Source organism: Grammomys surdaster, unplaced genomic scaffold (genome assembly GCF_004785775.1).
Source record: "Grammomys surdaster isolate TR1022 unplaced genomic scaffold, NIH_TR_1.0 126066, whole genome shotgun sequence".
NCBI lineage: Eukaryota > Metazoa > Chordata > Mammalia > Rodentia > Muridae > Grammomys > Grammomys surdaster.
Window position 1 is genome coordinate 3,657,230 of NW_021620876.1, and position 6,188 is coordinate 3,663,417.

At 40.2% G+C, this 6,188-nt stretch overlaps 1 pseudogene; it reads left to right on the top strand.

The window, feature by feature from the left end:
• The first annotated feature begins 2,857 nt into the window (after positions 1–2,857).
• The window catches only part of LOC114610971, a 14,175-nt pseudogene continuing 10,844 nt past the window's right edge, over positions 2,858–6,188 (top strand).

A 6,188-nucleotide genomic window follows, 5' to 3' on the forward strand; every position in this document is an offset into this window, starting at 1 on the left:
ATTTTGAGTCCCTAGGTATTAAAAAGATATAGTGCCCCTAGCTATAATAATAAATATAAACATTTAATCATAAAATTTGTGTGAAAAATTTACAGAAATTTCCAATTTTTATGCCAGTGACTACCCTGGGAATTTTGTGTTTGCTACTTTTTAAATATAAACATTTTAATTATTACCACTCAACAAATCATCCTATTTTTCTTGGGCTTTTGATGTTTGATTTTTATACCTACTAGGTAACTTAGATTGCATAAGCCTCATTTTAGAGTCAGTCTTCATCCTAATGAGTTGGGATCTGAAATGGATATAGATTTGGAGATAAGATGGACTTATTATTGCTATGAAATAAATTATGTAAGACTAGCTGGCTGGGACAACACATGTGGGGCCTAGAAAGATGGATCAATGATGGACACATCCTGCTCTTACAGAGGGCCTGAATTCAATTCCCAGCACCCATATGGCAGCTCATGTCCCATTCCAGATCCTCATCCCATTCCAGAGGACCTGGTATCTTCTTCTAGTTTCCCAAGACGACAGGCATGCATGTGGTACACATACATTCAAGGGAAATACTCAACACATTAAAATAAATAAATCTACAAATCTTTAAATTAAAAGAAAGAACAATGTGTTTCTCCTATCTGATAGTTTCTGCATACCAGGAATTAGTGGGTCCTCCAACTTAAGATCTCTTCTTGGCTATGCCCCTCTGTAGCTTGACAGTTTTCATTGTGATGACATGGAGGGTATGTCATGAATGGGAAATAGATTCAAGTAACAACACAAGTTGATCATATTAAAGTGGAGGTTGGGATCACCATCATTAATACAGGTACATTTCTTGGGTCTTGGTTCTTGGGCATTGGCAGCCTTTAAATTGGCCCCAGAGATTCCTGCCTCCTGCTAGTCCTTGTGTAATTCCCACTTCTTTCTCAATTTCAGTGAAAACACTGAGCTCACAGTGCTTCTTTGGTTAAGGTTTTTTGTTTGTTTGTTTGATTGATTGATTGATTGATTAATATCACCTCCACATCGCCAGTTTCCTCTGCTGATTTCTCAGCTTGTCTGCTTTTTTAGTTTGCTTGTCTGTTGTGGTGACAAAGATCAAATTCGTAGCCTTACACATGCTCAGAAAGTGCGGTATCACAGAGCCCTTGACCTTTATAAGTATGCAATACTGTAAAGGTCCCTATGGCCAAGAAATGGCGGCACCGATGTTAACGTCATTCATGGTCATTACTGTATTCAACTCCTTCATTTCTTTTTGGGAAAATCAGCATTTATTTTCAGATGATTTTACTGTATCTACAAATACCTTTAAGTAATTCCTTACATTTAATGATAAAAATTAATAGCATTAAGCAAAAAAACAAAAAAGAGTCAAGAAGGAACTGAGGAACTGAGACCCTCAGTCTATCAACTAATTTTCCCATGATCCACTTACTGACTGACCATTGGCTGCAGCAGCTTTATAGACCACGCATACTAAAATTTTGCTTTACATACTAAACTTTTGCTTTAAGGCTGATGTCAGTATTGTTGAGGACCAGGGAAATAAAGCAACAGATTCCAGTGGCCTGTAAGGTCTTGACTGCCGAAGTAATGTTTTGAAAGTAAGGGAAGACTCGAGTGGCCATGGCTGTTTAAGAGTAACTGAAAGCTCCATACGCATCAGTGCACAAAACTGCTTCCACAAACTGTGGGTACCACCACCATGCAAAAAGAAATAAAGAATTCTAATTTTCCCAAAAAGAAATAAAGGAGTTGAAGACAATCATGACCATGAGTGACGTTAACATCGGTGCCGCCATATCTTGGCCATAGGGACCTTTACAGTATTGCATACTTATAAAGGTACCACCACCACAGCATCGAGGCATTAGTTCCAGGTCCACGACTGCTCCCTCCCTTGGCTTAATAGGAAGATGGATTTGGGTGATTTCAGAGGCCAGTGTTCAGTTTCCATTGTTTTTCAAAATTGTCTGGGAGAGCTAAGAGACTAACAGGCAGTGGCGTGAAGGAGTAGAATATACTACAAGTCCATTATATAAATGTATGAAAATGCCCTTGTGCTATTTGGTTGTGTAATGAATATATGTCAATGGGAAAAAAATAAAAATGAATTTTAAAAATTCTATTGCCCTTATTCTTTACTATTTCTTGGCCTGGCTGGATATGGACTCATAACAGGCTCCAGTTTATAGTATCATATTCTGCCCAGTGCCGTCTAGAATCTACTTTGTAATGTCAGGAAAGCCAGGGAATCCCTTAAGATCAGAGAGCACAAGGCTCCTAACGGAGCAAAGGAGCAAAAGACCACTTGCTTTTTAACTTGAGTAAGAAAAGAAGTGGTATGTATTGTGTTTACCACCTTCTGATTTAGAGTGTGCATTGGGGGGCGCATGTGGGTGAGACCGCCCACAGAGGCCGGAAGTGGGAATCAGATTCCCTGGAGCTGGAGTTACAGGAAGTTGTGAGTTTCCGTAAGTGAGTACTGAGAACCAACTGTTGTCTCCCACAAGAGCAGCAAATAGTGGAGGTTCATAGAAATACTTGGTGGCCAGAAATTATTTTTTTCAGCTACCATATTCAGTACTTCCTTAAAATTCAAAGAACAGGAAGCTGGAGAGATGGCTCAGCAGTTAAGGACATTTGCTTTTCATCCTTCTGCTGGCTGGAGAGCTTGATACTGTAGGAGGTTCTGATACAGAGCTTCTTGGCCCCTTTACGTCAGGTGATGGTGATGGCTAAGGCTCTGTCAAATTAGAGATCCGGAAATTTAATAAGTGCAATCATGCTGTGGACCAGTTAGTATAAATCCCAGATAGTGTTGAAAATGCAAGGCGGCAGCCGCGGTGTTGTGCAGTGGGGAAGGGACGGATTTGTAAACCTCAGAGTGCGGTTCTGCCTGCCGGAGGCCGCTGTGGTGCGGAGACCCCCGGGTGAATCCACCGTCACCATGTCTGACCAGGAGGCAAAACCTTCAACTGAGGGCTTAGGTGACAAGAAGGAAGGAGAATACATTAAACTCAAAGTTATTGGACAGGATAGCAGTGAGATACATTTCAAAGTGAAAATGACAACGCATCTCAAGAAACTCAAAGAATCATACTGTCAAAGACAGGGAGTTCCAGTGAATTCACTCAGGTTTCACTTTGAAGGTCAGAGAATAGCTGATAATCATACTCCGAAAGAACTGGGAATGGAGGAAGAAGATGTGATTGAAGTTTATCAGGAACAAACGGGGGGGGGGTCACTCGACGGTTTAGATAAGTCTTTTTATTTTTTATTTTTTCCTTTTCCCTCAATCCTTTTTTATTTTTAAAAATTGTTCTTTTGTAATGTGGTGTTCAAAATGAAAATTGAATACTGGCACTCCATCTCTTAGAATATCTGGTAATCTGAATTCTAGTGTTCAATATTCATTATTGGTTGTTTTTGTTGTGCTGATTTTTGGTGATCAGACCTCAGCTCCTTTAATATTGCCCTTCTTCTTTTAAGAAATTTCATGTGTGCACAGAGAGGCCACCCTTTTCAGGACTGTGCATTTTCAGGTTTGTGATGATAAAAAGATCAACAAATGGAGCTTTCCTATGACCTTTCGATTGGCCCTGAAGTTCCAGCATGTGGTTGCTTCACTCCTGGACTGTGATTTTCAGTGGGAGATGGAAATTTTTCATAGAACTGAACTGTGGAAAATGACCTTTCCTCATAAAATCTGAGGGTCTGGACCAAAAGAAGAACATCATGTTTGTAGTCAAGATGACAGAGTGAGAGAGTAACAGCTAACTCCAAAGGTGGCTTCACTGGAGAGAAAGAAAATGTCTTGAGCAAGACGGTATTGTCAGAAGATCCCAGGAAAGTTCTAATTTTCATCAACAGTTAATAAAGTTACTCCTACAGAAGTGTACACAACAGACACCGCTCCTTTTGATTCCGTTTGTACTTTTTTGCCTAGGACATGGGTTTTCAAGGGACATTGTCTGTACCAGCTTCATTAAAATAAACAATATTTGTAAAAACCATAAAAAAAAAGAAAATGCGAGGCATCCTTAAAATCATGAGTTATATGAATTTAAATTATGAATTTATTAATCAGAGGTGGAATTGTTTGAATCCAGACAAAATAACCAGAGTAAAATTGTTTTAAAACTAAAATGCTTACTTAAAATGAAACATTAAGCAAAAAAAAAATTCTTTGATATTTATATTGATCACTTGAACATCATTTTATAAAGATAAAGTGATTGTTTTGGTACATCTCCATGTACTTGAATCAGTCTCTTAGTGTCCAACAATATGTCACAGGTATTTTCTTTTAAGGATGTGGTGTTTTCGATAAAATATTTAAATATTTTCAGTAAATTGCCTCAAGTGTTGATAATGCTATATTTTATGGACGATGAAATTAAAATTATTAAAATCTCCATTGACACAAGGTAAAGACAACAGATATTAAACCAAAGAGATCATGAGATGTCAGCACACACCAGGGCTTTCCTGGTCAAACCAGAACAACATTACATTCTAACTAGAAAACCAGAGAGAGAAACCAGATTTGGAGATATACTGATTCCTGCACCGATGTCAACCTTCAGAACTGGGGGGATGGGGGGAGGGGAATCACATTTCTAAGGTGAAACATTGGAAGCAAAATGGCAAGGCTTATCAGTCATCAGAAATGAGACCCGAGTGGCACACGGAGCCACCGCTGACCTGGTAAAGTAGTGTCTTCTGGTTGTGGCGTCATTCTATTCCCTTCCTAAGAAAGTAGATTCCTATTTCTAGTTCTTGCAGCCACCCACCCTTTGAGAAAAACAAAGCTCCAAAGTGACCTCCCAGACAGGGAGGAGAAAACGGCAAGGCATGCAACTCGACTCGGAGGAGACAGTGTGTTAAAAAACACTGAATGTGCTCCCTCTGAAGTCACACTGTCTCAATGAACCAAAAAAGGCGACACGGGGGAGCCAGGTTAGACTAAATATAAGAAGCAATCAGCTAACAAATAGTTTTTCCTTTTACTCTTCAGGAAGAATTAAAAAAAAAAAGTAAGAAACAGCCTTTTGCAATCTAGGTTGGAGAGTCCTTTACTCATGTGACATTCTTGGTTCCTCCCATAAGTTACAATACACGTTCACACTCTCCTGAGGTCCATGTCAGCACAGCTGAAACCAAGTGAGAGAGAAACCCCGTACACTGCAGTTATCCATTGACGTTATCTTGAATCGGTATTTTGTTTTCTCAGTATGTTCTAGTAACAGGGATTATTTTTTCCCCAAGAACCACAAGAGGGAGTATTCTTACTTCTTTGTCACACTGCCTAACTCTGCCACTAAAGAGATATTATCCTTTTAAAAAAGAAATGATAAGGCATATTATTAAACACTAGGCAAGCGCCTTTATATTCATCTAAAATCTGAGAGATTATCTGCTTGTCTTTTATTGATTCATGTTTATTATATCCTAGATATTTTCTTGGCCACTCGTGATAAAAGAGAAAGCAGACAGTATTTCCCTCCAGTTTCTTCTCTCCTGTGTATCATCTGGGCTTGTGAAAAGGGATTTCTCCATTAAGCTGTGTTCAGAAATGCAAGAGCTGTGTGCAGGGTTCATGAACCAGGAGCAAGGCACTCGGTTATCTAGAAGTAATGGCTGCTGCTGCAAGCTGGCTGCTTTTTGTCCCTAAAAGGCTAACAGTAAACCATAAGCCTGATTCTATCCCTTCTCACACAGGATGATAGTAAGTAGTTTTTTTTTTTTTTTCAGAATCTGAATTAGGCTGACATTATACACCAACTCTTTTAGCCCAGTTCATTAACAGTCGGAAAAAAAATTGAAATTATCCACAGACATGCATGTGTGTATACACACACAGAATACACACACGCACGGGGGGTGGGGAGGATGAGGGAGGGAGAAAGACAGAGTCAGAGAAACAGAGACAGACACACATAAAGAGGGTGGGAGAGAGAGACAAAGAGAGACAGAGAGAATGAGAGAGAACAAGACAGAGAGAGAGAAGCAGAAAGAAAGATGGAAAGAGAGAGGGGGAAGGAGGGAGGGAGGGGGGAGGGAGAGGGGGGGACAGAGGGAGAGGGGGAGGGAGGGAGAGGGGGAAGGGAGAGAGAGAGGGGGGAGGGAGGGAGAGGGGGGAGGGAGAGAGGGGGAGGGAGGGAGAGAGGGGG